The sequence below is a fragment of the Delphinus delphis genome, chromosome 1 (genome assembly GCF_949987515.2).
Source record: "Delphinus delphis chromosome 1, mDelDel1.2, whole genome shotgun sequence".
Classification (NCBI taxonomy): domain Eukaryota; kingdom Metazoa; phylum Chordata; class Mammalia; order Artiodactyla; family Delphinidae; genus Delphinus; species Delphinus delphis.
The window spans coordinates 49,690,139-49,700,812 of NC_082683.1; the positions used below are offsets into that span (position 1 = coordinate 49,690,139).

The 10,674-nt window shown below is 43.4% G+C and overlaps 1 long non-coding RNA gene across 1 annotated transcript; it reads left to right on the top strand.

The window, feature by feature from the left end:
* The first annotated feature begins 3,215 nt into the window (after positions 1–3,215).
* On the top strand, positions 3,216–8,367 carry LOC132420764 (uncharacterized). The gene is made up of 2 exons (XR_009518426.1): positions 3,216–3,345; positions 8,178–8,367. It is a non-coding gene; the product is annotated as an uncharacterized lncRNA (long non-coding RNA).
* The last annotated feature ends 2,307 nt before the right edge of the window (positions 8,368–10,674 follow it).

Here is a 10,674-nt window from a genome sequence, read left to right on the forward strand (position 1 = left end):
TGAAGATGGTTGGCTCTGGGCAAGTGAGAGGGGGAGAGTCACAGTGGCAAGGGAGGGTACGTGTGTATGATGTCTGTGTGTGTATGTGTGTGTGTGAGTGAGAGAGAGAGAAAAGTGGGGGAGGGGGGATGACGAGGCTGATAAGGAGGAGAAAGAGGAGAGGGCAGCAGGCAGAAGTGCTTGCACAGCTTCCCAGCGCGTTTCCTGCCTCTGTGTGGCAGCTTTGCAAGGCATCTCTGGCTACTGTCAATTAGCTTTTTCCAGGCCAGTGTTTGCTTATCCCCAGCAATGATGGAGACACACATCCCTTCCTTACAGGATGGTGGAGGCAGCTTCCGCGGCTCAGCAACAAGCTGGTGTGGGAGTCAGGAGTTGGTGGTTACTTCATGGGTCCAGGCTTGGATCCCAGCTCTGCCTATGACCTTGGGCTAATTTCTGAACATTTTTCCACTTTCAGTTTGCTAATCTGCAGGATGGAAATAGTAATACCTGCGTTGTAAGGTTGGTATATTTAAGGAGATATTGATGCTTAACTTAGTGCCTACCACAGAAGAAGCACTCAATAAAAAGTGTCCATTTTTATCATGGTAGCTGAAGACCCTTGTCAGAATTAAACGAGGTCTGTACTCCACATCTACAGTGGACATCTCCCACTGCCATGTTCTGCTGTTCAGAAGAGCACTGGCCTCGGAGTTGGGAGACCTGAGCTCTCCTGCTGGCTCTGCTGCTGAATTGCTGTGTGACTTTGGGTGAGAGCCTCTCCTCTCTGAGCTTCAGGTGTTCTCACCTATAAAATAAGGGGGTTGTACAGGTAGGATTCTAAGCCAGGGCCTAGAAAAAAGACCGTGCTATTTACTTGGGGCTGCTCTGGTGATGAAATGGAGGAGCAAGACCCAGAGGATAACCTCAACATAAATGTTTTGATTAAATGTGGATTTTTTTTTCCCCTGAATGCTCTTTAACATCCCCAAAGAGTCTGCAGTTTGGGTAAATCTGTCCTACACAATAGGGTTGCCTATAGCCCCCCATATGGGTCCTCTGGTCTCTTGTTCTACTTCTATTTCTTCCACTCAGAGACAGTTCATCAACCACAAGATTGTAGGATATCTTTCCAGCTTTCAAAATTCCTTTGAGCTTTCACAGTGTTGGAGAAAGAAAAAAAAAGCAAAAGTGGAGTGCTAGAGTGAGCCCCATGGTGCTGGGTTGGAGTTGGAGACATCAGCATAAACGCTCGTTTAAGTTAATGAATATACACATGGAAAGAGATGCATGTACATGTAGGTTAGTAGACATACATATTTTCCTAGCTCTGTCTACTAAAAGGGCCCAGAAGCAATGATACTCCAAGAGCAGCAAGCTCAACTTAAATGACCAGGGCTTGGTTTCTAAATACCATTCTCCAATAAAAGAAATCAGGATTCCTTGGAGAAACACAAGATGAGCCTAGAGTATCATATACTAGCAAAAAAAAAAAAAAAAAAATGTGTTCAAAACTAAGCCAAAAAAGGATGGGGAATGTCAAAAGGACCCATGAACCAACCTGAAAAGAGCTCCCAGTGGCCAAGGCTAGAACAATTTGAAGAACAAAATAAAAATTGTATTAAATCGTACCCAAAGAATAAACTGTATTGTATTGAACACAAATAATAAAATAAATACCCATGAATCCATATTGATATAGATAAATGATTAATTGAATAAATAAGTTGGGGGGAAAGGATCAATCTTCTTTACAGACCATTTCCCATAATGAGTGTAAAAGAAATGAGGGAAATAGAAAATCACCATGAGAACAGCACAGTAATAATTGCCTCAGGTAAGATCCACTGAGGAAGGCTAAAATGAATGGATGAAACCTTAAGGAGAAACAAGATATTTTGCACAGCCTCAAACTATTTTCCCCTAAATATGTATTCATACTGTGGCGATTTTAACATATGTCCTAAATTCCGTGATACTCCTCTCTCCAGAGGTGGAACTTAATTCCCTGCCCTTGAGTGTGCGTTAGACTTAGTGACTCACTCAATTCTAGTGACTAGAGTATAGGAGGAAAAAAAGAGCAGCTTTGCAGTAGAGAAACCTGGCAGACACCACCTTATATAAGTGTTCTAGGTTAGCATTACCAGGGATAAGTCATGTTGATATGGGGTACCCACTGACAGGACGTGATGAGGTGGCAAATCATTTATGTGTATTCTTCCTTCAGATCCATAACCTCAGTCTAATCCTGAGAGAAACACCAAACAAACTGAAAATCATTCCGCAAAATCTTATCTTTCTTGATCAGTATCAAGATCAAGGTTATGAAAGACAGAGAAACTGTCACAGGTTGGAAGAGACTAAGGAGCGTGGAATGGTAGATTGGATCCTGGAACAGAAATGAGGACGTAGGAGGAAAAAACTAGAGAAATCTGAATCACATCTATAGTCTAGTTAATACTAATGGACCAGTGTTAATTTCTTAGGGTTGACAAACGTACCTTGGTTATGTAAGATGTAACATCAGGGGAAGCTGGGTGAAGGGTACATGGGAATCTGTACCATCTTTGTAACTTTTCTGTAAATCTAAAATTGTTCCAAAACAAAAAGTAAAAACAAAAACAGAAAACCGTTTAGAGTGTAAACTCTTCTAGGGGAAAGGTCATAATGTATATTTTTCTCTATCTTCTCAGAGTTCCTAGCAGCGTCAAATATTCTCAAGGAATTCTTGTAGAAAAGACTCTTTGGGAGGACAGAGTGTGTCCTAATCATAGCTGTATCCTCAGCATTAACTAGTGCTGGCATGTGTGAGATGAACGTGGCTCTGGGAGCCTGGAGAATGGGGTGCCAATTCAGGCTTCACAGTAAATGACTCTGTACACCTTAGCCAGCTCACTTCATCTGAGTCATATTTCTTTACCTAGGAAATGGGGATAAAAGTACTACTTGCCTTATAGGGTTATGAGGATTAAATGAGACAATGTATTGCGGGGAAAAGCTTTATAAATTGCAAAGCCCTGTGTAAATATTCATTGTTATATCGACACACAGATGCTGATCAATCAGAAGTTCCACCTGAAAGGATCGGTGTTTCCCTGGCTCTCCTCCTATGACACACCTATGCACAGAGTCAGGGCTGCAGCCTTCCCTTACAGTGCTCACCTAATCCAGCTACCTGTCCATGCACATCCTGGATAAGTTAAGCACGTGAAAAGGTTCAGCCCTCTTTTCCTAACATGGAAACTACCATCTTCATTCTCTGCTCGCTTCTGTTCATGTGCTGGCAAAGAGAAATGAGGAAATCCTGGTTGTTCCACAGCATCTAAGCCTTCGTAAAACTATAAAACTCTACAAAGTCGTAATATGGTGAGTAATAAAAATAATAATGTCTACCATTTATGCTGGGGTTCTAAGGGTTATATGTGAACTAGTTTAATATTTCCAAGATTTTAGCCATTTTTCCTCCATCTTACTTATTTCTGCCAGATATGAGTATCATTATCATCTCCAATCTGCTTTAACATGATTCAGTGTATATTCAGTGAGCGCTGTAAGTCTATGTTAGTTTATTTTATTCTATACCCTGGGATGTCTTGTTGCCCTAAGGAGGAAGACACACTCTGGGGGTATTTAGTCAGCATTTAGTCAGAGGTGTTTAATTAAGAGGTCACACTTCAGAGACAACATTTCAGTTATATTTCACTCCATTTAACGCCAAAAGTTTTGTTAATTAACATAATGGATGTTAGAAATAGGTTTTTATTGATAAAATTAATGATTTTAAAGATATGCAGTTGGCTAGAATATTATGGAAGCAGTGATCACTTTTGTATGAATAGTACACAGGAATCTAGTGGGCTCTTTACTTTTCACTCTTTGGAAGTGTGGATGAGGCTTGATTCTAAAACACTTTGAGTACAGCTACTGATGTAGAGCATTCTGATTGTCTGTCACTATGGAGGCCAAGAAAATGGGCTTCTCAGATCACTGACTGCATGAAGCCTAAGAGCCCTCACCTCTGGGCTCTGCAATCCATCACTGCATTAACACCTGAGCCATGCTCCCACCTGCTGCTCCCAGCCCATGACGGCGCACACCAAGAATACTAAGATAGGCTGGTTGTGAGGAGATGATAGATGAGTACCATTGGCTCAGGACTCCCAACAACTTTGCCAAACTTCCCTTGGGACTGCCCTATCATCTAAGACACTTCCACCCAACTTTCCTTCCTTCATTTTCCCTCCTTCATTTAGGGTCAGACCAGCATCAGTGTCTAACACTTTCCTCCCAGGATCCCCCAGCTCCTTCCCTAGGAGCTTTTCTCTCACACATTTAAATTTACCTAATAAATCATCACACATTTAAAACTGAACAGCTACATGTAAAAGAATGAAATTAGGACACTCCCTAACACCATGCACAAAAATAAACTCAAAATGGATTAAAGACCTAAATGTAAGGCCAGACACTATAAAACTCTTAGAGGAAAACATAGGCAGAACACTCTATGACATAAATCACAGCAAGATCCTTTTTGACCCACCTCCCAGAGAAATGGAAATAAAAACAAAAATAAAAAAATGGGACCTAATGAAACTTAAAAGCTTTTGCACAGCAAAGGAAAACATAAACAAGACGAAAAGACAACCCACAGAATGAGAGAAAATATTTGCAAACAAAGCAAAGGACAAAGGATTAATTTCCAAAATATACAAGCAGCTCATGCAGCTCAATATCAAAAAAACAAACAACCCAATCCAAAAATGGGCAGAAGACCTAAATAGACATTTCTCTAAAGAAGATATACAGATTGCCAACAAACACATGAAACAATGCTCAACATCACTAATCATTAGAGAAATGCAAATCAAAACTACAATGAGGTATCACATCACACCAGTCAGAATGGCCATCATCAAAAAATCTACAAACAATAAATGCTGGAGAGGGTGTAGAGAAAAGGGAACCCTTTGCATTGTTGGTGGGTATGTAAATTGATACAGCCACTATGGAGAACAGTATGGAGGTTCCTTAAAAATCTAAAAATAGAACTACTATATGATCCAGCAATCCCACTCCTTGGTATATATCCAGAAAAGGTGAAAACTCTAATTCTGATGAAACTAAGGGCAGGACAGGAATAAAGACGTAGATGTAGATAATGGACTTGAGGACATGGGGAGAGGGAAGGGTAAGCTGGGATGAAGTGAGAGAGTAGCATTAACATATATACGCTACCAAATGTAAAATAGATAGCTAGTGGGAAGCAGCCACATAGCACAGGGAGATCAGCTCGGTGCTTTGTGACCACCTAGAGGGGTGGGATAGGGATGGTGGGAGGGAGACGCAAGAGGGAGGAGATATGGGGATACAGTTATATGTATAGCTGGTTCACTTTGTTATACAGCAGAAACTAACACATTGTAAAGCAATTATACTCCAATAAAGATGCTAAATATATAAATAAATAAATCCACTTTGTGTCCCCTTCTCAGAGGACCCAGAACAGCATAAGTGGCACTGAGAGTGCTCTGAAGAAACAGACAGTAAAGTTGGGAGTTGAGATGGGCTCATCCCCCACATGGCAGGAGAAGGGGACAGAGGCATGGTTGCTAGGTGAGGCACAGATGGTCCCTGGAATCAAGTGGTGGTCTCACTAAAAAGATTTCATCAGTGGTGACCCAAAAAAATGTCCTGGTGGAGGGGAATGCTGTGGCAGGTTCAATGATGTAAACATTTGAAAAACAAGGGAGCACAAGGCCTAAAAGACTAGGGAGTTGGCTGGTTACTCCTAAGTTGCATTAACACCCAAAAGAAGGATAATGAGAGAGTGGGAGTATTTAACAAGCAATTAGTGCCCAAGTATGAGAGTCATCAGGCCTCTACGGCAGCCTGCACAGAGGCCCTCATCACCTGTGACTGAAGGGCAACTCCAATCAAAGGGCATGCTGAAGCCTTAACTGTGAGAACTGAAGAGCTCCAGAGATGTTTGAATGCTTAGTCAAGGAAGATCTGTTACTTGAAGGACAGAGTCCTGGTGTGAAAACCTGGGACCCTGAAATACAGGACAGGGACATCTGGATGGGTCCCCCTGAAGATGTTGACTCTGCTGACTTCCAAGCCAATATCTAGGGTTAAATCTCCACATAACTCAGCTGGAGGTATGCTGGGCCTAGTAAGAGAGGAAAGAGACCACACACTTAAAAAGTTGCAACAGGAGCCAAGGGACTACCCCTGAGATTGGATTTTGAGGATGCTTGATCAAGGAAGCCAGAAAGCAAGACTGGATAAGCAAGAATTCATTGACTTGGGGGCACATTCTGGGGACATGGGACTTAACGTTCCAGGAAGGACACAAGGATAAGGCAAACTCACCCTAGGAATGAATGGCTGTTGAGAAGCCTGGAAAAATGATGGTCAACTCTCAGGGAAGTGGAACTGCCAAAAGCGTCCTGGCAAATGGTAGAGGAAGGAGTAGAGGGGCTGAGAGATGAGGCACGCTGTGATTACCACAATATATAAGGCCAGAAGCTCCACCTGAAGACACGCTATTCCCCAAGGCCAGCAGGAGTGCACTGGTGAGAGGAGCACAGCATTGCTAAGTTCAGAGGTGGCCTCCTCTGCAGGCCAGGGATAGTTGCCGAGAGGCCATCACAGAGGTGGACTCTGTGATAGCCCCAGGGGATGATGTCCCATCCACCCAAATAATGGAGGTCCAGTGGTGGTCCTTAACTACCAGAAGCCAGGACACCACAATTACTGCAATGACTAACAAGGTGAGAGAGGTAACCAAGGGAGATGGACCCACAGGGAGCTGAGGAGATGGTTAATAGCACATGATGTCCGAAGGGGAAAATAGATGAACAGTCAGCAAGGGTGATGCTTAATATCTATTACCAAGAAAAACAAGCATGGAGGGGCAGGAGGTTGAGGGCTGTCACCCTCATAAAAAGCCATGAGCCTTGTTCAGTTCCATACCTGAGCCAATTTTCAGATCCGGAACTCACTGGTGCAGAAGTGGCTGGGTCCCTCGGAGGAAACACCCTGTAGCACCATGACAAGCACATACTGTGATGCTCTCCCCGGTCCCTTCCTAAATGGACCTATGACCATTTACCTGGGTGACTATTCTGGGGAAAGGGGGAATATCAGGATTGGGGGGATTATTGGTTACAGGGTCTGAGTTAATATCAATATCCAGAGGTCTAAAGTGTCATCACAGTCCCCCTGTTAGAGTGGGGGCCTGTGGGCGGGGCCAGATTCTTACACTGGCCATGTGACCAGTGTAGCCATATAAAGTCATACTCAGAAGGGCCTGCACACAGGGTTAATGCTCTACGATTGCTGCCTTGAAACTCTTAATAATTTAACTTTGAATTTGTTTCATTAAGTGAAGGCCAATGGGACTGTGGACCCCAGCACGACCCCCACTCACCACTGCCTCCTCAGGACAAGTCCTCTGCCACCTGCTTCCCTGCTTGCTTGCCCTCCGGGGCCCACCCAGCCTTCCCCTCCATGTCCTGCAATCACTGCTGTCCTCCAACCTGAGAAAGAACTGAGCGTGGGCAGAGGAAAGGTCAGCTCTCAGCATCACATAGCATCTCAGGGCAGGGCATGGAAGCAGCTGTCGCTGTCTTGGGCTGGACGTACCATAGTATACCTGGTGGGTGACAGGCCAGAGGTGTGTCTTGACAGAGCCAGGCCTCTTGCTCACCCCTGATCTTGGTACCAACCGTGTCCTGGGGCAAAGGTTTAAAGATCCTTGGGGTTGCTTCTCTGCCATGAGCTGGGGTGGCAGGCCTTGAGAAGTTAAGACACCAATTCAACCTCCTCACACCCTGCCCCTTATCAGGACGTGGTGCGTCAATCCATGGCTGGCAAGAGGGAGAACCCTGCGCCATCAGGCTAGAGTGAGGCAGTGTGCGTCCTGCTTTCAAGAATGGCTTGGATCTCCATACCCGCAAAACCTGTATCGTCTGGCTCCATGTCTGGGGGGGATCCTTTTTCTCTCCTTCTAACCTTCCTGAGTCTGGCTTATATTTGCCTCTTGTGGCCATCTTGAAGCACCCTTAGGGATAAGCTATGAGATACAAATGAGTAATTTTGGTGATTCCCTGATATTTGCATTGAAAGCTGGCATGATGAATGGTAAAATTAATGCTAATCATTTCAAATTTTTATTTACTTACATTAAATAGCAAAGAAAAACACCAGGACAAATTGAGAGACAACACACAGAAGAAAGGAAAACCTTTATATGTACCACGAATGGCACTTTTTTTTCTGATCTTTGAACAGGGGGCCCTGCATTTTCATCTTCACTGGGTCTGCAAATTGTGTAGCCAGCCCTGCCTACAGGAGACGGGTAATAAATGAAATTCTGTCTAACGTCTGGCTCATAGTAAGCTCATAAGGAAGTTTTGGCAATTGGAGTAATCCCACATTAGCTCCTTGGATTTTGAGGTAAGGGCTATCATGGCGGGAAGAAGAGAATGACTCTGAAACTGTTCCTCACCTCAGCCAAGATAGTAAATCAAAAGCAATCACGTCCTGGGAAGCGGAGGATTAGAATCCCCATTAAACATTGAAAAATTGTAGAAGTGGGGCTTCCCTGGTGGCGCAGTGGTTGAGAGTCCGCCTGCCGATGCCCCGGTCCGGGAAGATCCCACATGCCGCGGAGCGGCTGGGCCCGTGAGCCATGGCCACTGAGCCTGCGCATCCGGAGCCTGTGCTCCGCAATGGGAGAGGCCACAACAGTGAGAGGCCCGCGTACCGCAAAAAAAAAAAAAAAAAAAAAAAAAATTGTAGAAGTGGTGGTCCCGTATAATTCATCAGTCTAGACCCTGCAGAGAGCTGATAGATCCTGGAGACTGAATGCTACTGTAGACTTCATAAGTAAGAGCCCTGAGTGCAGCAGCTGTGCCAGATGTGGCATCCCTCCTAGAACTGACTAATAAGACCTCAGGGATATGGTAGGCCACCATCAGTTTGGTGAATGCAATCTTTTTCATTTCAACTTAAAAAGAGAATCAGAAACAATTTGCATTCACATGAGACAGATAATAATATTCATTTTCTCAGGACTATGTTAATTCTCCTGGCCTCTGTTCTAATATAACCTGAGAGACAGGACACTGGTCCATTACATCAATCTTATCATGTTGGTTGGATACGATGTACAAGCAGTGGCTAGTGGGCTGGAGACCTTTAAGACATGTGTGCTCCAGAGAGAGGAGGAGATCAATCCTACAAAGATTCAGGGATCTGTCATTTCAGTAAAGTTTTTAGACATCTAGTGGTCCAGGGCATGTTTGGCATAGTCCCTCCAAAGTATAAGACAAATTGCTGCATTTTGCATCTACTACTACTACTCAGGAGTGGCAATGATATCTAACTGACCCTGCACCTAGGCATCTTTCCCTCAAGACCTGAAGTTTAGGACTGAAGCATCTGACACTGGTGAGTTGCTCATGATCTAGTGTGGAACATTCTCATCAATAAGGTATCTATTTTAGGGACAGCTGGACCTGGGGTCTTTGTTCATAATAAGCAGCAGCATCTGGGCCCTGACCTTCATCCTGTTTAACCGAGAATGCTGACATGCATGCACCACAGTGTGGGAAAGATGCTGGGAAACCCTGTTCTAGTTGCCTGGGGTGGAGAAAGTAAAAATCTTTCTTTTTGGAGACAAAGCCATTCTCCTATTCCACTATGAAAAGAATTTTCTGATGTTAGGCAGCCAGAAAATGCCTGCTCAACTAAGACGGTTATTAAATCAATAGCTTTTATTTTTTAAACACCTACTATGTGCTCAATGTTCGGTCTCTCTAAATAAACCAGGCCCCTCTGATTAATATGCACTAGGAATGGTTAAACCATCTCCTGAATAATTTGGACTATTGTGGGCATGATGTTTCTTCTTTCTGTCATTTCTGGTAATTTTCACTTTGTGGCTCCCGGTTTTTTTGTTTGTTTGGTTGGTTTTTGTTTGTTTGTTGTTTTTCTTGCTCCCATTTTTTTAAACCAAATTTAGATGGAGAATTTATTTGAATAATTCCCTGTGCAGATATATGACCTTCCTTCAGAATCCCCAGAACCTGCATGTGATTCTCCCACTGGAAAATGCTATAATATTCACAGTGAAGTTTCTCCTACCCTGTTACCTCCAACATCATATCATCTGACAGAACATATAGCCCCAGGGGCAATGCTGATTGAACCACAGCCCAGATCTCCTGAGAAGCTCTGTCCCATTTAAAATCGACACCCTCACAGCAAGATCCTTCTTGACCCACCTCCTAGAGTAATGGAAATAAAAACAAAAATAAACAAATGGGACCTAATGAAACTTCAAAGCTTTTGCACAGCAAAGAAAACCATAAACAAGACCAAAAGACAACCCTAAGAATGGGAGAAAATGTTTGCAAATGAAGCAACCGACAAAGGATTAATCTCCAAAATTTACAAGCAGCTCATGCAGCTCAATATCAAAAAAACAAACAACCCAATCCAAAAATGGGCAGAAGACCGAAATAGACACTTCTCCAAAGAAGATATACAGACTGCCAACAAACACGTGAAAGAATGCTCAACATCATTAATCATTAGAGAAATGCAAATCAAAACTACAATGAGATACCATCTCATGCCAGTCAGAATGGCCATCATCAAAAAATCTAGAAACAATAAATGCTG